Below are 22,950 nucleotides of genomic sequence, written 5' to 3' on the forward strand. Positions count from 1 at the left end.
TGGACCGCACCCAGCACCATGAACCCTGGCCCAACCGGTCCCCACCGGTACTGAGCGGTGTTCCGCTGATCTCCAAATCTAAACGACTAGGGTGACCACCTGGCATTGAGGCAAATTCTGGACAGGACTGTAAAAAATTCAGGACAAAAATTCAGGACAAAGGGTCAAAATTCAGGACAAAAATTCAAGAACAAACGTCAGTTTTACAGACACACGCAAGAGAGGCCAGGCCTCACTATGTTGTCAGTGCATGTATTTACTCTTTTTTAACATAGCACTATTTATTTACTGTGGACCTTTTGTGATTGCCTCCTGGTATGCTACATTCAGGTGTCACATTACGTCCTTGTTCAGTAGTAAATTAATGCCCTTCAGTACTGCGGCAAGGCCATCACCCCTACCCAAATCTACCCGATCTTTCCTGAAGAGAAAGTAACAGCCAAATTTTGATTATGTTTCTGAACATTTTAAAACCCCTTGCAAACAGTTTGGGAAACATTAAGGTAATTAATCTTATGCTAGTTTAAACAAATTGAACAAAAACATCTGGCTTACCCCAACCGCCCATGGACTTTCAACCTAATTTTTTTTTAAAGATGCAGGGCAGATGGTGTGGGCGTCAGTCTCACACCTAATGTCAGGATGTGATGTACCCATAACTTGTCTGTAGTCTCACTGCACTAGAGTGTATCAATGGGACTGTACATTTATCTCAGAAATGGGAGCCCAGACTACCAATCAAAGATAATAAAAGAGGAGGATGAAATCGAGATGAAATGGGAGATCCAAGGCAAGTAATTCAAAGGGTTGTTGCTAAAAACTGGATAAATAAAGAAGAGAAGAACAAGGTGGGACAATTCCTAAAATCAGACAAGATGGGTCCACCAAGACTATTCAAAGTTATTGGGTACCTGGGGAGTTGTCTCTGCACACAGGAGTGAAACAGAAGGGGCACTGTCAAGTTGTTGAACAAGCAACACCCATCCACCTTGGCAAACTCTTCTGGTGCAATGGTCCGCTGTTATTGCTTTTGAAGGGTGAGCAGGGGCCAGACACCTTGCAAGGTTGTGCAAGGCAATTGCCCGCTTTGTCCATGTCTTTATATGGTTTTGAAATTGAGCAAAAGCCAAACTAGAGATCTGGGTTATCCCTAAGTGTCAAGTACACATAGAATCTTCAAAATATTTGGGATGTAAATTGCACAAACAAAATTTACAAATTTTAAAATTTGATTAGTGTTTCTTTAAGATATGGCACTGTTTTTGCCTTCATATACAATTAGATCTCAGATTGAACTGGGAACCAGTTACCTTTTGATACCTAGTGATTAATATCTACCATTCTTACACTGATTTCCAGGATGAAAATCTCGGTAGAGCGAACGGTCCCTCCAAGCCCAGTTTGCTTTTTGGTCTTCTCTTCTGCTTTCCGTAAAGGCCACGTGGCACTAGAGAAGATGGTGTGCTACCCCAATGATAGTATCATTTTGCAAACCTTCCCCTGCTTGTCCTTCATTCCTTCTTCAGACAGGCCACACATCTGATTTGGTCACTGCGGCGCCATGGGGAGCTCTTTCCACTCTAAAGCTAACTGTGATTGCGGGTGGATTAAGTCTTCTGGACTTAGAATGCTATTATTCAGCTGCACAGGTCCAAAGGGTGGCTCACTGGCTTTCTGGCCACCTCCCTGCATGAGATGGGGTTTACCAGTAAAGACTTTTAAGGAAGGCTTAATGCACTTCTCATTGTTTCCTACTGACCATTCTACGATCACCATCTGGAGTAACATGCACGGCTTTCCCTTGCCTTGCCAGAACCTGTAAACTCACTGACACGAAGAAACCCTATGCTCCTGCACTACCTTTGCTAAGCCTTCCCACTCGCACAGGGTGGCTGTGCTCAGAGCAACTCCATCAGTGGCATGTTGCGGGTGTCTTAAAATTGGGGACTTTGTTTCTGAACAGTGAGCTACTAAATTTCCAAACACTTGTGGCACGCTACCATCTTCACCCCGGTCAACTCCTTACTTACAACCACCTTAAATAATCATTAAATGCCCTATTTCATGTCTGACACCTAGCACTAACCCTACAAGAGGTGTGCCAGAAGCTCTGTACAATAGGAAATGGTGGCAAACTGATAGAATGGGTGTACAGACCTATCCTGCAACAGGGAAACCACTCCAGGTCTTCTCGTCATACTACCTGGGTGATTGATGTAGCCAAACCTCTGCAAGATATGGACTAAAATACTGGACTTTCCCCACAAAGAATCCCACAGCTGTCACTTTAAGTAAATTCATAGTGCTTCCTTGTGAATGCATTCTGCCCGTTGCTTGCCATTGACCTTGTGGTTTGTAACTCATAATTTGTTGCTTTCAATTTGCTGGCTTTATTTGTTTTAGGCTATGCCGCTTGAATTCATCCATTCCCTTGCCAAAACCTTATTTACAGTATCCTGCCGAGTGCTCCCTTTCTGTAAACAGGCCTGTAAATCTTGTTCTTATTTTATCATATTTGCTGTGCATTCAAAGAACAAAGTCAAATGTCAGGCTCTGTCTTCGGTGGGAACTTAGGGGGTCATTCAGACCCCGGCGGGCGGCGGGCACCGCCGAATGACCGCACCGCGGTCAAAAGACCGCGGCGGCCATTCTGTGTTTCCCGCTGGGCTGGCGGGCGACCGCCAGAAGGCCGCCCGCCAGCCCAGCGGGAAACCCCTTCCCACGAGGAAGCCGGCTCCGAATGGAGCCGGCGGAGTGGGAAGGGTGCGACGGGTACAGTAGCACCCGTCGCGAATTTCAGTGTCTGCTATGCAGACACTGAAATTCAAAGTGGGGCCCGCTTACGGGGGCCCCATGACACCCCTCACCGCCATCCTGTTCCTGGCGGTCGGAACCGCCAGGAACAGGATGGCGGTGAGGGGGTCGGAATCCCCCATGGCGGCACAGCAAGCTGCGCCGCCATGGGGGATTCCCCTGGGAAGCGGAAAGTCGGCGGTACACCGCCGACTTTCCGTTTCTGACCGCGGCTGTACCGCCGCGGTCAGAATGCCCAAAGGAGCACCGCCAGCCTGTTGGCGGTGCTCCCGCGGACCCCGGCCCTGGCGGTATTTACCGCCAGGGTTGGAATCACCCCCTTAGTGTTTACTTTCCTTTCTCTGACTTCAAAGTGAGAGGATTTATGCGACAATCTTTCTGGATACTGGGGTTAGGAAAGAGTTTTTTCTATCACATGACAAAATTTAAATAAACTTCAGAATATATCAGAATTAGAAGTACAAATCAAGCACATTTTTGTTAATTCTGAACTGTGCTGGAAACAAATAACTTTACATGATTAAAACAAATCATTGCATTAGGTGATGCAATTTCCACACATCATCGTCTGTGCACAGTATAGTTTGATTTGAAAAACTGTATATCTGTGCAAATGTAATGGTCATTTCAATCAAAAATGTGTTGTCTGTAATGGCAGTGTGTTAGCATATCATCCACACTGCACTCCACTCTGCTCTGCACCACTACACGCCACTGCACCCTACTCTGTATCACTCTACTTTACTCCACTCCATGCCACTGCACTCTTCTCCATTCGGAACCACTCCACATTATGGCACTGCACTCTATGCTACTTCACACCATGCCTCTCTACTCTACTCTATGCCACTGCACTTTACGCCTCTCTACACCACTGCGCTCTGCTCGTCTGCACGCCATACCACTCCAGTCTAGGCAACACCAATCTAATCCGCACAACTCCACTCTCTGCCACTCTGCAACACTACACTGTACGCCACTGCACTCTAAGCTAATACACTCTATGCTAATGCACTTTACTCTGTAACACTCAACTCTATGCCCCTGCACTCTACATCAATACACTGTACATCACTCTAATCTACTCTGCACCTCTGCACTCTATGCCACGCCACTCTACACTACTTTACTCTATGCCATCACACTCTATGCCACTTTATGCAACTCCACTCTAACCTGCACCTCTCCACTCTAAGCCACCTCACTCTACTGTGAAATAATCTACTTTATGCCACTGCACTCTGTGCCACTGCATTCTATTCCACTGCACTCTACCCTGCACCTCTCCACTCTATGCAACTGCACTCTACTCTGAAACAATCTATTCTACGCCACTATACTCTAAACCACTCTGACCACTGCACTCTAGTTCAATGCACTCTACCCCACTGCAAGCTGACACTCTGCAACACTGCACTGGCCACCACTATACTCTACACCACTCTGTACTACTGCATTCTGCACCAATATACTCTATTCCACTGCATTCTATGCCGCTCTACTCTGCCCAATGCCACTCTATGCAACTGCACTCTACACCAGTGCACTCTAAACAACTGCACTGTATGCCACTGCCCTTTACTCTGCACCACTGTACTCTATGCCACTGTTCTCTGTACCACTCTACACCACTGCACTGACACTCTACTCTGCAACTCTACACTCTACACCACTCTACTCTATGCCACTGCACTCTAGGCACTATACTCTACTCTACACTACTCTACAATACTCCACTCTGCACCACTCTACACCACTGCACTCTATGCCACATGAGTCTACTCTGCACTCTATGACACTGCACCACTCTGCATTACTGCACTCTCTGCTACTCTATTGTATGCCACTCTACTCCACTGCACTCTATGTAACTCTACCCCATGCCACTCTATGCCACTGCACGCTGCGTCAATGCACTCTAAACAACTGCACTGTACGCCACTGCTCTCTACTCTGTACCACTGTACTCTACGCCACTGCTCTCTGTGCCACTCTACTCCACTCTACATCACTGCACTGACACTCTACTCTGCAGTGTTGCACTCTCCACCACTGTACTATACACCAATGTACTATGTACTACTGCATTCCATGCTACTGCACTCTATGCCACTCTACTCTGCATCACTCCACTCTACAGCACTTTGCTCTACTCTGCACCACTCTACACTACGCCACTGCACTCCCTGCAACGTGAGTCTACTCTGCGATCTATGCCACTGCACCACTCTACACTACTGCTCTCTCTGCCACTCTAATGTATGCCACTCTACTTCACTGCACTCTATGTCACTCTACTCTGTCCCACACCACTCCATGCCACTGCACTCTAAACCACTGCACTCTACGCTAACGCACTCTAAACAACTGCACTGTACCCCACTGCACTTACTTTGCACCACTGGGCTCTACGCCACTGCTCCTATGCTACTCTACTCCACTCCACACCACTATGCCACTAACTTTAAGCCATGCTGAACAGCAGCTACTCTGGTGTAAAACATGGCTAATGGCTAAAACACATTAGCAAAGCCAATAACACTTTCGTAGATGAGACCTATTGCTTTGCCAATGTTTGTTAGTACTATGAGGTACCGAAGTACCTGAAAGAACTGTGAAAAATACAATTACATCATAATAAAGGCTGCTACAAAATGCGCAAATACATTTCGGTTAAATAAAAAAAAAGTGCTTCTTAAATACAGATTTGAATAATATACAGTTAATACCTAGTACTAAAAACAATTATAACACTCCATTAAAACCACACACTCCACAGCTCACCTTGGAACACCATTACAATACCTCTCTAAAAGAAATATCTTTGCCACCAGAAAACTTCAAGTGACTCCTTTTAGTAAAGTCAATGCAGGTTTTCAAGCCCCTTTGTATTTGCAGATTTACCAGTTGGGCACATTTGCATGTCTTTAGGGAAGGAGACCCCCTGGCAAGAAGGTCTGATTCTTATCTGTCTGCCCCTCCCTCAGAGCACAGGAGACCCCCTGCCTTCCAGTCCAGCTGGGGAAACTGATCTGCCCGTAATTTCGCCCTGCCTCCGTTGCCCTTTAGGTGAAAGGCTAAAATTAAGGATAAATGCCGTCCCTTAAAGCTTTCATCACAGACAACGGACAGCAGGGCGAAATTACGGACAGTCCGTTAAATTTACGGACGGGTGGTCACCCTATAAACGACACTCTCCGTGCCGTTGCCACATCACACTGCGCAGAAGGAGCATTCTCCTTAACACACTACCGCTTCGTGTGCAGTAACTCACCTACCAGACTGGCACTGCAAACACACATCCAGACTTCACCTAACACATAACCCAATTCTGAGAGCAAACATGCACCCCAAGACACGCTATCTTGCATCCCCTCAACACCTGCTCGCTCAGCAAGCATGCTGCTGTTACCTTTTTAACATATTGTGCATCTTTTGGTAATAAACCAATTTTTTTAATCCTTCTATATTAATGCTCCTTGATTAACTTCTGGTGAGTGCCGCATGAGGAAGATTGCAATGGATCCAGGAAGTGGTTCCGCACTCAGCTGCCAATCCTGCTGGGTGCGCGGTCCATCTCACCGGCACCCATCATCATTAGCAGACTGCATGCGTGACATGTGCACGCTGCAAGACAGCCTGAAATGGAACCAGGTCTAGTGTTACCAGCATCCTTAGTGGTTTGCACGTGCGACAGGCGTACGCTGCAAGACACAGTGTTTAAAAGTCCGACAAGCGGGTTTGCACAGGTAACATGCAAGTACAGGTTATGTGATTCTAGGGGCCAGATGTAGTAAACTCCAATTTTGCGACTTGAAAATTGCGAGTCTGACCGACTCGCAATTTGCAACTCGCGAAATTGGATGCAGAAAGGTGTCTCAGACACCTTCTGCGACTCGCTATGGGGTCGCAAAGACCCACCTCATCAATATTCATGAGGTGGGTCGCAGTTTGCGACCCCATAGCGAGTCCCTGCACTCACAGGGATGGTGGCCTGCTGTAGTCAGCAGACCTCCATGTCTGTGACTGCTTTGTCAATAAAGCAGTTTTTTTTTCATTTTGCAGCGCGTTTTCCTTAAAGGAAAACGAGCTGCAAAATGAAAACTAAACCGAAACCATTTGGTTTCGTTTTTTTCAGAGTAGGCAGTAGTCCATAGGACCACTGCCTGCTCTGAAAAAATATTTTTTTCCGCATTCACAAAGGGGAAGGGGTCCCATGGGGACCCCTTCCCTTTTGCGAATGAGTTACCACCAGTGTGACACTGGTGGTAACTGCGAGTTGGTTTGCGACCGTGAAAGCAACTCTGAATGGCGATGCGGTCGCAAATAGGAAGGGAACACCCCTTCCTATTTGCAAGTCGCATTCCCAAATTGTGAGTCGGTACCGACTCGCAATTTGGGGATGAGCATCGCGTTCGGCCTTTTGCAACATGCAAAAGGCTTCGTACATCTGGCCCTAGGTTACTTAACCAGGTGAGACCTTGACAAAGTAAGCACGGTACAGCCAAGTGAATCCTCTATGCAGGATCCTGCACATTCATACCTATTGATTATTTTTGCCTCCCTCTTTATAGGCAGAGTGTGACAATAGGCTCGCCTCATCACCATGGGATCTATGAAGCACTATTGGTGCTTTTTATCCGTATGTAGCATTATTTTTATTTGTTTGTATTGCCCAATGGGTATGTTCAAGGTGGATGTTCTATCACAGGGTTTTTGACCAACTAGCGTATCAGGTGTGCTCACTTTGTTTTTTCTCATTCACGCTGCATTGAGGATGTTTTTTAGGTGCATGGGCAAATACCACAATAGAGTGTATTTTAAAGCAAGCAGCGCTTCACTAATAATGCGTTATGCATAGTCCTTACTAAGTTCCCTTTACCTGGACAAGCTTATTCTCCTTTCCTGTATTTCAGGTTTTGCGGAACAAAACACGAAGTAGGTGTATTGTTTCTATTGCAGAGTGTGTGATGTAATAACACTTTGTGCTTACAAAATAAGGAGTGGCCTCAGTGAGACTCTTGGTCCTGATGAAAGTCACAGGGAAAAGGTGGCAGAAACATCTAGAAACATGTAGACCGAGTTCAACGAAAGTAGGGTCATTAAACTCAAGATTACTTTCTACTTTTTCTTCTCCTGTTTTAATCATACCGCCCGGAGGACAGAATAAAACACAGTTTTTCCTACCAGACAGGTGTTTTAACTTTACTTCACAACCGCTCCATCGCCTGTCCTCCATCATTTGGATTGATTAAAAAGGACATAATGCTCCCGTGTAACCCACTGGTTGTAGCACACCCTGTTCCACAGCGGAACGAGCAGAACCCAATGATGAAGCATGCCACCAAGTGGAAACCTTCGTGGGTGAGGGTTACACTATAAAAAGCATTTTGCTTTTTGTCTCAAGGGAGAATTAGCCCACACATACGAGTAGGACTCCTGGTGTTTGATCAACTTTCATGGCTAAGAATGAACCACCCTTTATAATACCTTTTACCTCGCCCCCCTTTTTAAGAAAAACTCGGCATGACAGCCCAAGTCAACTCTGCGACCTCCACCGGAATCACCAAACAGCTCCTGAACAGATTCCTGACTCTAACCCTCCAGAGTGTGATCAGTCCTCAACTGACCTCACCTCTCCCAGATAGCTAATCACCTCAGAGAGCTCCATTGGCTCCCCATACAGAACGGACTCAATTCATAATCCTACGGCAACTTACAAAGCACTACACATCATCAGCCCTGCACACCTCAACAGCTGCATACACTTCTACCATCCCACCAGTCACCTCCATTCGACTGGACTCTCACCTGCACACATACCCCACATACACAAAAGCAGAGCAGGAGATTGTGCCTTTATGCACATCTTCCCCAAAGCATGAACCAACTTCCCACAGAACATCAAAAGATCCTCATCAGTTCTTGAGTTCTGCAGAAAGCTGAAAACCTATTCAAAGCATATAATAGCATACCTTTGGAAGAATTTGTGAATTTCAGAAAGTCTGTTCCCATGCAAGTGAGTTGTTGGAGAAATAAAACACCTCCCATTTTTAACTATATTTTGAACAGCATTGTGAGAGTGAACCACACTTATCTATTGGTATTTATTTGTTTGCTTCTTTCATTTTTCGTTTGTTCTCTTTCCAGTTCTTACTTGTCCCTCATTTCTTTTTTTCTTTCCATCTTTCTTTCCTTCTGTCTTATTATCTTTCTTACCTCCTACCTTTTGTTTTCTTTATATTTTTCATTATTTTTACACTTTTTCTCTAGGTCGCTGGGCCTGCCTTCTTTGAGAATAATTGGTTCCTTCCCCCCAGCTAGGTCATGCTATTCTCTTTTTATTTTTTAGCTTCTTTATTTCTGAGATCTTTGAGTCATTGGTGAAAGTTAAAGAGGTCTATCAAGAACAATTAAATAATTGAATGTGAGGGAATAGGCAATGGCCGAGAGGAAATCCCCATCCCCCACTGTAGATGCTGAAATGGGTGGACCGCGATGCCCTTACACCCAAGCATGAGGTAGTAAACCATCAGATACAGTAGATTTCAATATGTAATTTTTATGCATCCCGAAAAAATCTAAGACAAACACAGATTTAAATCTGAGCATCTAAATGTATGTTTTGTTTATTGAATCAAGCTCAGTTACCTTCACTGGAGAAATGCAAGGAATAGATGACAATGAATCTGTATCTAAGTGGGGTGAGACCTACCAATGCTCAGCAATGGCAGTGGTGAAGAACAGACACTGGAACAGTCTCTAACGTGCCCTCTATTCATACCATTTTCTTTATATTTATAGATTCTCACTAGTATTTACCCACTCCTCCCCAAGTAGATGTCACCAAAGAACTAACACAACCCTATTACAATGGAAAATAAAATACTACGAGGTGTTTGAGATACTTCAAGTTTTCAAAATTAGTAGAACTGGCCATCACAAAATTGAGTTTTCAAGTACACACCTCACACCTTGATCTCTTTCTTGACTGGACACTCAAGATGCAGTCCTTGCTTACATTTAATACATTTTACTTTGTGCTGAATGGTACATATGCTCTTGTATCTTAAGAGTATTTCCTTTTTCCAGATGATGTATTGCTGTAATTTGAAACATATTAGTCTTGTACAGTGCATACTACATACTGAGCCACCTCAAGGTAACTAGGTGAGTTAATGGTGTGTGTTAGACCTGGCATCCTTGGCATGGTTTCCCCTAACTTTTTGCCCTCTGACCTCCTGTTTTTCTGGCTCATTTTTCCTGGTTTTTATAATCCTGGACACTTTACCAATGCTGTCCAGGGCTAAAATGCAGGTGTTCTGTACACTAAACATGGTAACAATGACTTCTCCACAATTGGCATATTTAATTTACTTGTAAGTCCTAGCAAAGTTCACTCTACATGCTTAGGGCCTATACAATAAATACGTCTAGTGGACCTGCAGTACTGATTGTGCCACCCACTACACTAGCCTTCCAAACATGCCTCAGGCCTGCCACTGCAGAGCCTGTGGGTACAGTTTTAAACTGCCATTTCGACCTGGCAAGTGTGCCCACTTGCTAGGCCCAAACCTTCCTTTTTATTACATGTAAGTAACCCCTAAGGTAGGCCCTAGTTAGCCCCAAGGACAGGGTCCAGTGTATTTAAAATGTTGGATATGTACTTTTAAGTTTAACATGTCCAGATAGTGAAAAACTCTTACATTCATTTTTCACTATTGCAAGGCCTATCTCTTTCATAGGATAGCATTGGAATTACCTTAAAACATCGTTTTAGTGTAATTTCCAATTGGGAAAAGCTAGAAATATGGAGTTTGATGTTTCTGGACTCATAATTTAAAATCACAATTTATGGTGAAGTCAGATTTTAAATTGTAAGTCTGAAAATGCCACTTTTAGGAAGTTGGCATTTTCTTACTTTAACCATTCTGTGCCTCTGCCTGTCTCTGAACACATGTCTGGGGTTGTTGACAATTGAGATTTATGTATTCCCTCTAGACAGTCACACACAAAGGGAGCTTGGGTGTGACATTTGCATCCTGATGGCCCATCACCCAGCTGATGGGCCTTCCTTGGCTAGATGGGTGAGAGGAGCTGACACTTACACCTGAATAGGGCGGTGTCCCTTCTCACACAAGGGCTGCCTAACCCCCTGTAGGATGTCTGGAGCCAGGGAAGGACAAGACCTTGTGATCTTTAAAGGCCTCTTTGAAGTCTCCCCCACTCTAAAGACACATTTGGGTATAAGTACTGGGTCACAATCCCCAGCAAATCAGATCTCCACTGGAATCAATGACACTCTGACACGAAGAAGTACTGCTATACTGAGAAGAGGGACTGCCACTCTGCAACTACATTGCTGTGTTGGCCTACCGCTTGCTGTGCTTTAGGAGGGACTGCCACTTTGCTACTTGCTTTCCTGTGTTGGCCTGCTGCCTGCTGCTTCTTGCCCGCAGTGAGAAGGACTGGACTTGCTCTCCACATCCTTGGACTCAAGAGTCTCCAAATGCTTGCTGGCTTGCCCCACATTCACCTGCAGTCTCAGAGACATCAAAGACTGCTTGTGAATCTCCTGGTTCTGCCATACTCTGCTATCTGTGAGTCCTACCCTTGCCTGAGGTGCCCCCCTCCAGTCCTGGGCCTCACAAGTGGGTTTTGCAGCTGAAACCTGCAAAATGCGATGCATTGCCCCAAGTGCGGGAGAAAAATCGGTGCATCACTCATTGACGGCGATACAGCAGCTGCCTAATGACAGCAGATTCACTGACTAGGTGGCCCAACAATGATGCTCTGTGCACCCCAATGATGATGCATCGTATTCACTTCCACGAAGCCCGACAATGACACAGTGCCCCGAGTGTGCTAAAAATAGAGACACATCGTGTCCTCGCCGTCAATGCATTGCTCCATCAAAAGTACTGTTTCAGAGGACCCTGCGTGGGTTCTGTATCCGGCCTACTCTCCATTGTGATTGGCCTGGATTTTGGATTTACACTGGTCCCTTGTGACCTCAAGTAACCTTTTGACCACTGTTGACTTCTAAGCACTTTTTCACATTTAGGGGGTTATTACAACTTTGGAGGAGGTGTTAATCCATCCCAAAAGTGACGGTAAAGTGACGGATATACCACCAGCCGTATTACGAGTCCATTATATCCTATGGAACTCGTAATACGGCTGGTGGTATATCTGTCACATTTGGGACGGATTAACACCTCCTCCAAAGTTGTAATAACCCCCTTAATGTTTAATAATGTATATCTCTACTTCTACTGATTGATTTTTGTCATTTTGTTTTGGTCTTGATTTGCTCAGATAAATATTACCTATTTTTCGAAATGGTTGTGGAGTCTTTTCATGGTGTTTTTATTGAGTTATTGTATTTTAAGTGTGTTGCACAAATACTTTACACATTGGTCATTAGGTACTGAGACTACATGTGTATTAGGAGTGGGTAAAGAATTCTGCTCTGCTGGCGGAGTTTGTGGACTTTCGCCCAGTCTGCATTCCTACAGTAAAACTCCGCCAACTGTTAACTTGGCTGGTGTGAGCGAGAATTTGTGTCCCCTAATATGATTTTCAGGTCTTAGAACGTCTCCTGGAGAAATTTCTCAATGCGGGAGGTAGTGGTATGTCGCAACCTTTTGCGTTGAGAAAGCTGCAGCTCAAGCAGAAAATCTACTCGAGTGTCATAAAGAAGCATCACCCTCTGGTGCACCATGTGGTGCCATTCGTTGCTGATTTTACAGCGTGAAACACGCTCGCAGAGATCCAAATCAGCGCGAGCAGAGCGACGTGCCTGAATTCCTCCCGCTTGTGGACCTCCACTGAATCTTGCAGAGATTTTATATAACTCCGCAAGTTCCACCCAGGCCTAATGCTCATCCACTTCTTGGCCTCTCTGTAGAGTGCACTGAGAGATAAGCACAGGTGTAAATTGTGATTGCAATTTTATGTGGGAAGTGTGTGGGGAAGATGCACAACTGTTGAAATATTGACAACACCAAAAGAAAAGAAAATGCACTCTTTATAGTTGGGGAAGGCTCCTTTTGTATGTATGTGTGACAGAGAGAGCGAAAGAGAGAATCGTGAAATGAAGGAACAAAAGAAAGTACATGCTGAAGGAGAGACTGAAAAGACAGCAATGGATGAGATGAAGTGTGAGATATTCAGATGTAGGGACTTCAGAAATGATGTAGGGATAAATAGGACACAAATGAATAACAAAGTGAGAGAAGGCAGAGAAAGGTGATGTGTAGGGAGAAATCGAGTTATTGAGATACTCAGAACGATACCCTCTTCCGCTTATCTGTTTAATTGTCAAATTCATATTTTCAGAATTTTTCAACATCTCATAATTTCAGAAATGACACATAACCAATTCAAATTATACACGACAATATCATTGTTGTTACTCATTCACTTTACCTTGAACAAAAATTAGTGCTAAAAACCTTTGCCAAAAACAACAGGTATTTCATTTGCCAGGTGAATGTGTCCTTGGTGTGGAGGCCATATGTTTATGTGTGATAACGTTGGGTGAACTAATACAAAACACAAAGTGTGGCATCCAAATACTGGTCAGGTGGCACGCTGTGATAAGCACAAGATTCTAGTTCGCATGCTTTGGCCATGCCCATAATTAAATAGGCCACACTTCTTGCAAATGGCTCCTAGTTATGCTTCTTGGTACACCACCCTTTTCGCCCTCCTTAAAGCACTGAACTTACAGATCTATGCATGAGCTTTCCAAACTTCACAGGACTCCTCTTCTGATATAAATGAAATGAATTAGCAAAAACATGCAGGTTATTTCGCAAAAAGATGAGGAGAGTATTTAGAAGTGCAGTGTGGGATCTTATTTATAAAGTTTAGCAGAAATCCTAGTATAGCTCTGTGGTGACCAGTACCCCACTAGCTTGGTACTTCAGGAACTGACCACACCTCGTAGCATGCCAGCCTTTTTATTCAGCCTCGAACATCAGGACACCAGACTGTACTAATGCCTGGAAGCCCATGGAGCTATGCAAAATGGTTAATTGTAACACCCAAAATAACCCCTCCGTAAAACAATGCACAACATTGCATCCCTTCCTTATTTAGGACTAACCAAACTCAAACATATTTCAAAACATTTACCAGTGCCACCTAACAAACATCAGTCTAGGTCACATATACAACAAAAAGGTAGCAGTTGTTACTCTGACACAAAGGGGGTCATTTTAACCCTGGCGGTCAGAGACCGCCAGGGCTAAAGTGGCGCCCATACCGCCAACAGGCTGGTGGTAAGGGGACCCATATTTTGACCGCGGCGGTAGCGCTGCGGTTGCACCCCCGGGGCCGGCGGTTTCCCGCCGTTTTAGCCCCGGCGATGATAATCCGCCAGGGCAGCGCTGCCCTGGGGATTATGACTTCCCTACCGCCAGCCTGTTTCTGGTGGTTTGCACCGCCAGGAAGAGGCTGGCGGTAAGGGGAGTCCTAGGGCCCCTGGGGGCCCCTGCACTGCCCATGCCACTGGCATGGGCTGTGCAGGGGCCCCCTAACAGGGCCCCGTGCAGCTTTTCACTGTCTGCATAGTAGACAGTGAAAAGCGCGACAGGTGCTACTGCACCCGTCGTACGGCCGCAACACCGCCGGCTCCATTAGGAGCCGGCTCCTATGTTGCGGCCGCATCCCCACTGGGCCGGCGGGCGTAAACTAGGTATGCGCCCACCGGCCCAGCTGGGATGTTGTAATGGGGACCGCAGGAGTGCCGCACGGCGGTTACAGCCCGCCAAGCTTGTAATGACCCCCAAAGTCCTTAAGTCATTGTGAAGGGGCAGTAATGGCCCTGAGGTGACATAGCTCCGCACCCCCTTGCTGGGTCAAACACAGGGACATGGAGCTACCAGAAGGAGATGACCTTGAAGGGGGTTTTGTGGCTGAAGATGTGAGGGCAGAACACCCCATGACAATGGAGGGCCTGACTGCCAGCTTCACGCTGTTGTGCTGCAGTTACCTCAGAAGGCGAGTCCAACTCATCTGACTGCCACCCCACAAAGAATCCTGATCAGGCAGACTACAGTTTGGAGTCCCTTGCACTTTCAGAAAATGTGAAATGTTCTGAGTTTTGGTTCCTCTGTGGCCAGTGATCAAGGTCCTTTTCACAGCAGTGATAATCCATAAGGGCTGTTCCAAAAGGCAAACGGAATTTCCCCCGGTTGTCGATCTCGCACCAGCACAAAATCTGCAGGCCGGATGAGGAACTGTTTTGCATGCCTTCTCCTTGAGGCATATTCATTGTTGCTGGCCTGCCGAGCATTCGATTGATTGGGAGGATCTGGGTGCTCATCCCACAAAGGTTGATGAGGATTTGTGTCCTTGATCATTTATCCTAGGCACACCTGGCTGGAAGCTGGTTGACTGCAGTGTCACTCGATACTCCTGCAGAAACAAGTAGATGGCCCACTCCACATTCTTGCCTTCTGCTGTTGCTATCCAAATAACTTTGGCCAAAGTTCTTACAACTCTCTCCAGCTCTCCATTGGCTTGAGGCCATCTTGGGGTAATGCATCTGTGTTTGGTATTGCAGGACTGAAGATATTCGGCCCACTCCCAGCTGATGTCATGAGGCCCATTGTCTCTAAGAAGTTCTCTTAATGGTCCATGAGTAGCCATGACTTTTTTTAATCTTCGGTATCACCTCGGCAGCACAGGTGGAGGCCACTATTTCTAATGTGGGAGTAGCGGGAGAAGTCATCTATCATGATAAGCCTGGGCTCGCCATTGGGAAAGCTTCCAAAATCAGTGCTCGCACGCTGTCACAGGGATTTTGGACCCTCTTCTCTGGTGACTGGGGTGGTTGGTTCCGGGGAATTTCTTGCTTAGCAGGTGGTGTAGACTCTTACTACTGCTTCCACACTCTGATCAAGCTCCAAACACTAGACTTTCCTTCTCAGTCTGCTCTTCATTTTCACCATATCCTGGTGCGCCTTGTGAGCTAACTTAATATCTTGTTGTTTTAGGTTGCTGAGTAAGACTAGGCATGGTCCTTGCATCAGGGAGCCCTCTGTGGTTATTGAGAACTCTTGCCTCACTAGGTACAGTGCTTGTAGTATCAACTTGATATTTTCAGTCCTTCAGACGAGTGATTGTGTTTTGCCTTCCAGTCACTGGCCCGTACCGCTTTGATGGCTAGTTGGAGGCAGTCGTCTTGTTCGGTGGCTGCCACAACATTCAACAGGGACATGGGTAACAGCTTGGAATGCTCTACCACCAAACAAATGTACCCTTCAGTGTCCTGCATCTCACAACTACCTGGAGCGCTTCAGGGCAGATATGTCCTTCATCATGGTAAGCACCTGTAGGACTTGTTCGCGGAGATTTACTGCGGCACACCCTTCTATAAATTGCACTCTGACTTCATCTTTCTCATCTGGCAAGGTTCATGTGGAGGCCAGGTCTCTCAGGTGGGTGTAGAAGACATCTACAGATTTATCAACTTTTTGGCATGCCTATCAGAGGAGGAAGAGTTCGTAGTTGGGGTTTGCAAACGATTCAAAATAGGCAGTGATAGCATTCTTGAGTATCAGGTATGTGTGGGGCGGCCCAGCTTACACTACCGTTTTGGCGATTTTATGTAATCTGCCCCTCTCACATAGTGCAGTAGCGTCCGCTTCTTCTCATTTTCCCTGCCCATAGCTTCAAAGTAGGTTTTGAGATTTTTGGCCCATGCCTTCTATCTTGCGGCCTGGGTTCGCAGAGGACTTCATGGGCCACCGGAGCAGAGAGTGGGCAGGCTTGCTGGTGCAGCAGGGTCGACACTGGTGTTGGCAGGCAATGAGGGTCAGGCAGCAAAAGCTGCAGGCGTTGGAGCTAGAGCAGGTTGTGGCTAGGTGGCAGAACCTGCAAGTGGATACCAGGGCTGCAAGAGAAAAGGGAAAAACAAGCATTTGCAATAGGTCTCGCATATTTCAAACAAGTTAATTGTCATCTTTTGACAACAGTGCCCACGAGCAAAAACCAAAGAAAACATTAGAAGAAACTGAAAAAGACGACTTGGCAAAATAAAATTGTTAGCTTTAAAAAATACAACTTTGCAATTTTGTGCCTGCTGAGCATGTTTTTGCCGGTCACAAGCCTTCTGTTTGCGGGGCACTGGAAGTTAAAAACAACAAATAGTACAGATCACGTCGGGAGCAGCTGACCGGCACTAGTTAAGTTCCATCAATTAGTGCTTGATCCCTGCTCCACACAGAGAAATGGAAGTGATGCCAGGCTTCCCTTGATGAGTTACGAGCCTGTGAAGAAGAGTGCCTGCAAACCAGCTATTGGTAAGTGATAGGCGGGGTCCAAGCCCTACAGTGAACACAACAGCGTCTCACATACGAGACGCATGCGCAAGTGTACGCACTCGCAGGCTCGACCCTAACAAGCCAGGGAGCCAGTCATCATTTCCTCGAGGTAGGCTGCTCAGCAGTCTCATGCAGTGGGATTCGGGAACCGGAAGCCTCGAAGACAGCCACTCGCCTCCTAAAGAGAGGAGAGATTCTCAAAACCAGGCAGTGGGCTAAGCAGTAGCGCATCACAGTGATGCTCTCCAGCGTGGGCCCACAGACACCTCAGCTGCCAGAAGGCCGGGCCGTAGTAGAATAACCCTCGCCTCTCACATAGGCCCTGAAAACGCCACACATCCTGCAGGGCACTGAGGCCGCTGATAGGCACATCATACTTAAGTAAATACTGCTGGGTAATTCAATATGTATTTGTGTGAGTCAGTGAGGGTGTATTTATTACGACTCGACAGGGTTTTTATAATTCACAGTACAAGGAACCCTGCAGCTCCTTTACCCAACTAATCTATAAAAACACTGAACTAAGCAAGTCATGTAGCCTAGTAAGAGGAACCGTAGAATTACCAGGTCTCTGTCCTTTACATATTGTTTTTATGCACAATAAGTGCCTCATGTGACAATCCCTGATATGACTGATAAGTAGTCATTGATATTTTTTGCCTGTGGAACATAGAGATTGTTTTTGACAAAGTTTTTCTCATTCATAACTTCTGCACTCTGTGGGCCTTGTTCATAAAGCCAGTTGCGCTTGTGAATCAGATTTACACATGCAAATGGCTGTATTAATGTAAGGGGATCACAAAGGTGACTGTGCACTTACATCCTCTACTCATGTGAAAAATCACCCCTAGAAGGTATAACATTATGGTGGTCATTCCAACCCTGGCGGTCCATGACCGCCGGGTTGGAGGACCGCGGGAGCACCGCCGACAGGCCGGCGGTGCTCCAATGGGCATTCCGACCGCGGCGGTAAAGCCGCGGTCGGACCGGCAACACTGGCGGGCTCCCGCCAGTGTACCGCCGCCCATTGGAATCCTCCAAGGCGGCGCAGCTAGCTGCGCCGCCGAGGGGATTCCGACCCCCCCTACCGCCATCCAGTTCCCGGCGGTCCGCCCGCCGGGAACCGGATGGCGGTAGGGGGGGTCGCGGGGCCCCGGGGGGCCCCTGCAGTGCCCATGCCACTGGCATGGGCACTGCAGGGGCCCCCGTAAGAGGGCCCCTAAATGTATTTCACTGTCTGCTGCGCAGACAGTGAAATACGCGATGGGTGCAACTGCACCCGTCGCACAGCTTCCACTCCCCCGGCTCGATTCCGAGCCGGCTTCATCGTGGAAGCCTCTTTCCCGCTGGGCTGGCGGGCGGCCTGAAGGCGGCCGCCCGCCAGCCCAGCGGGAAAGTCAGAATTACCGCCGCGGTCTTTTGACCGCGGAACGGTAACCTGACGGCGGGACTTTGGCGGGCGGCCTCCGCCGCCCGCCAAGGTCCGAATGAGGGCCTATGTGTTTGTATATGCACTCAAACATCCTTCAAATCCAGAGCAATACCACCTCCTGGTGATGTAATATGTATGGGTATATCCCACTTGAGTTGTATGCAGTGTGTGTTCGAGGGTGTGGTTTTCCTGGAAAGTTTGGGAACACCCACAAACATAAGAATTTATGAGTATTCTTAAGTCTTTTCTGACCTATTGCCACACTGGAAATGGTCAGAGATTTAAGAAAACACAAAGAGTGTTGGGAAGGAAACACCCCATTTTGTGGTGGTGTATACAGGAAAAGGTCTTTAACCCATAAAATGTGCCTTTGTGCAGCAGCGATGGCACTTCAGCAGGTGAAAGGCTATAACATGTACAATTACGCTGACAAAAATGCCAATGTTCAGGTGTGTAGAGTAATTTTCAAAATATTTTCTGAAATAAATCAGGAAACTTGCGACTGGAACAGCATTCCAGGTATACTTCAGAAACATTTCGTCAAATGCAAATTTTGGTAAATCTGTACTCAGGAATGCAAATGTGCAATATTTTCTTGTAAACTGGGTGCTTTTAGTTTTGCAAATTCTCACACTTTTTCACAGATGTTAAATGTAATTCCCGGACGCCAGATTAATGAATTAATGAATGCATGAGTGAGTGAATAAATGAATGACATTTCTAAAGCACACTGCTACCCTAATAAGGGGCGTCCTGGCACTAAGGACCTAAAAGTATGCCAACACTCATATTTGTTGGAACAACCAGGTTTTCAAACCCTTCCTAAAATCAGCATTCAGGCCATGCAAATTCCAGATGCTCACATTAGATAAACACATGCACTGCATATGGATGAAAGCGGTTAGATTGATTATCTGGCCTGTATCTGGCTCTCTTGGCTCTATAGTGGACAATCCGGACACACATCTCACCAGCACTCGAACCCTTACACTGGCATCCAGAGTCTAGACTCATCACCTCTAAAGCAGTGCACGGGAAGTTGAGCTATCACTGGCACTGGAGTACTCCCTCAACATAAACTGGGAGACTATCACAGGACAGGATGGCTGCACTCTGGACTGCCCCGGGTGTGACTGTCTTTCAAAACGTTTCAAACTTGGAGAAGTGCCATCGGGCCCGATGACACTGAATAAGACACACCACAACTTATATGGGGTAAAAAGCCACTTTAATAGAACAGGTCTGTGAACCAAACATCAAACTACCTGGGCGAAGTGCCTTACAAAACTAATAAAACCTCACTAATACAAAACAAAATCCTCCTAACCCCACCCCCAAGTAAATTCCTCCTATTCCCCTCAATCCTCCTCATACCCTTTCTCCCCAGAGCTGTCATAGTCATCCTGCACGCTCTGACGTCACCAACTCTCTCACCAGTCCCCTTTGTCCAATCCATCTCCTTGCTCATTGACCATATCCCCACCATCCCTGTGCTGTGGTCACCCACCCAGAGAACCTCCTCATCCCCAACCGCTCACCAGAAAAACCCAGAGGTGTTTTCCTGTCCCACCAAAAAATGCTCACTACCTCTGATAGTGACAATACCTCATCGCCATAACTCTTCACCCAGTAATTGCGCTACCAACAACCGTAACTCCATAAGATAATACTCCATTCCTAAACCAGACAGATGAACTCTATCTTGGCGAAACAAAGAAGCATCCTCCTGCACAGTCTCCTCGAGCCTCAAGGTGGATGTACTCAAGCAACAACAGAAACTCATAATTTCCCTATTTACTTTGCGATGCTGCTTCTCAGTTGCTCTGGGTTTAATCGCACCCCTCCACGTTCTCCTTTTAACCAGTTCTGTCCAAACAATATGTGTCCTAGCCCAAGTCTCCTTAATATGGAAAATATATTTTTTAATAGCCTTCAGTAAACCAACTCCTGAAAGATTCACAAGGTCATTTTCACTTAAATATACAACTAGGAGAGCTAGACAAACTCTCCCTTTCAGATGTCTAGATAAAAACCCAAACAATCCCCCAATGCATCCCACTTTTTCTCCACCAAGTCCTAACTGCTTTCCATAGATCCGCTTTTCCGCATCCTTGGCAGCCCAACGGACAAAAGAGTGTCCCACAAAGCAAACTGTCGAACAACTGTAGAGAGGGCCGGGCACACAATCTGAGAAGGAAAGAAACATTGTCATAAAACTGCATTCCAATAAACCACGTACAGCCTTATGTAACACTTATAACAATCAGAGCACCACCTTCCCTTTGCCCTGATTATGTTCTCAGCCAAACCCAATCTTCTTGCTTCAGTAGCTGCTCCAATACAGAACGAATGGGTCCCAAAATGATGAGGTGGAACACCCAAAATAGCCAATGCCTTTCTTATTACCTTTAGCACCTGAAAGGCAGTCAAAATTGACCCATCCTCATGAACAAAAACTGGACCCCTCCCCAAAGTATTGTGCAAAATCCTACCACTTTTGCCATGGACAATGAAGAACGTTGTCAACTTTATACAACACGATCTCTTGACCCCTGCCCAACTTGTAAGTCCTACATTGAGGTAACCATAGCTGTACTGACATAGGCCAAATGGAGACCTGTTCTCTCAAAAGGCTAACCCGCCCTCTCAAACCATGAATCTTCGACATACGAAAAGCCCCATGAAACAACCATACCATACATAATGAAAATAACACCACCTTCCAACCAGAAAAACAAGTATCATGCAATTTTACCAAAACCCCTAATAAATAGGCCTCCTTCTGTCTATTCTTGTGCACACTTCCTGTGTCCACCCTGCCACTAATCTGCGACAAATGTTCCCTTCCATTGGATTTTAACAACAAAAAATTCACCATAAAATGAAACAGCAGCCAATTTACCAGGAATAGTAAACAATGCAAAACCCAAACCAGTCAGTGCCATAATGAACAGTAAAGCATCTGACTGCCTTAACAACTTCCCTTCTGACATCCCCGATCTCCTCTGAGCAACACTGATGATAAACTCATGCCAAGCTTCTGGTGGATTCCGCTACAGACTTCTCAATCAGTCTTAGGATTCTCACCTGCCCAACTGCCAGCAGTCCTGTGACATCCTCATCTGCTTCACATCTGCTCCTGGAGCTAACCCACGTAACCTCCGCCACTGCGAGATAATTCATCCACAATATTATCATCTTCACCTGGAACATATCTCGCCCTGAAGAGAATGTTAAACTTCAAACACTCAAACACTCCAACAGAAAAACTCTGAGCAGCCTCAAGACTTTCTCATCCTTTGCCTTCTGTGTATTGACCAATGAAACAACTAGTTATCCACATTAAAAGTCACCTTCCTATTGGCCAAGTATCTGCTCCACAAAACCAAAGCCAAAATTCCAAAAACACGATGCTCTTCACTGCTACCTTCCAGTCCACTGGTCATTGTTGAGCTACCCAGTGTCCATCCTCAAACAAGCTGAAAACATGCGCACCTGCAGCATCCAAAAAAATCGGAACCTGCCACAACCATTCATCTTACAAAAATAACATAGTGACTCCATTGAATTGTTTAAAAAAAGTCACCCAAACTCTCATGTCGACATGTGTGGCTCCTGACAGGCACGCTCTGTGATGAGGGAAAACAGCACCTGATGTAGAAACCCAAGTCACCTACAATAAGCCCTCCCCAAATTCAGATTGCCAAATACTGACTGGATCCTCCTCAACTTCATCTTTTTGGACACTGAGGCTTCTTCCAGCATCTGCAACAAAATTTCCACTTTTTCACTAAGTAAACTCACCTCCATAGTGACTGAATCGAATTGAATGCCCAAAAAACTCAGGCATGTAATTGGTCCTTCAGTTTTATCCAGAGCCAATGGGACCCCCAATTCCTCCATCACACCTCAAAATGTTTTCAGTGCCCTGCCGCATTCAATGGAACTCGCACTCCCACAAACAGAAAATCATCCAAGTAATGCGTAATTCTTTGAAAATCAATCCTGAACTGGAAAAGCCACTGTGAGAAAGAACTGAGCAATTCAAACAAGGAACATGATACTGAGCAACCCATTGGTAACATCCTGTCAGGGAGTATGGCTCCATCAAACTGTAAGCCCAACAAAGGAAACTCATCAGGGTGAACAGGCACTAGCTGAAAAGCTGACTTAATGCCTGACTTTGCCAGCTCCGCACCCACAAAACAATCACGTACCAAAAGTATGGCATCATCCACAGATGCATATGCCACTTCAGAATCTTCGGTGGCAATGAAATCACTGATGGGGTCACCTGCTGGCCATGAGAGTGTCGGGCTGGCTCTCATTATTCTAATGAGACTACTGGATGTGAGCGGCAGAATCGCC

The sequence above is a fragment of the Pleurodeles waltl genome, chromosome 11 (genome assembly GCF_031143425.1).
Source record: "Pleurodeles waltl isolate 20211129_DDA chromosome 11, aPleWal1.hap1.20221129, whole genome shotgun sequence".
Taxonomy (NCBI): Eukaryota; Metazoa; Chordata; class Amphibia; order Caudata; family Salamandridae; genus Pleurodeles; species Pleurodeles waltl.